Here is a 499-nt window from a genome sequence, read left to right as displayed (position 1 = left end):
TCTCAAATAAGTTTCTGAGAAAGCTTCTTTCTAGTTTTTATCTGAAGATATTTCCATTGTCAGCCTAGGCTTCAATGCAATCCAGATTATCACTTCTGAGATTCCCCAAAAACAGTGCTGCTAAATTCCTCCATGAAAAGAATGGTGTAACTATGTGTGATGAATTCGCACATCACAATGCTGTTTTTCAGGCAGTTTCTTTCAAGTATTTATCTGAGGGTATTTCCTATTTCTCCTTATTCTTCAATGCACTGCAGAATGTATCATAGCAGATTCCATGAAAAAAGTGATAACAAACTTCTCAATGAATAGAACAGGGTAACTCTGTGAAATGAATTGACACATCACAAACCAGTTTCACAGAAAGACTCTTTCTTGTATTTGTATGAGTATATTTCATTATCAACATATTCCTCAATGCACTCGTGAATATCCTTTGCAGATTCCACGAAAATAGTATTAGCAAACTGCTCCATGAAAGAAAATGTGTAAATCTGTG

The sequence above is a fragment of the Colobus angolensis genome, unplaced genomic scaffold, assembly GCF_000951035.1.
Source record: "Colobus angolensis palliatus isolate OR3802 unplaced genomic scaffold, Cang.pa_1.0 Scaffold348, whole genome shotgun sequence".
NCBI lineage: Eukaryota > Metazoa > Chordata > Mammalia > Primates > Cercopithecidae > Colobus > Colobus angolensis.
This window is presented reverse-complemented; position numbering follows the sequence as displayed.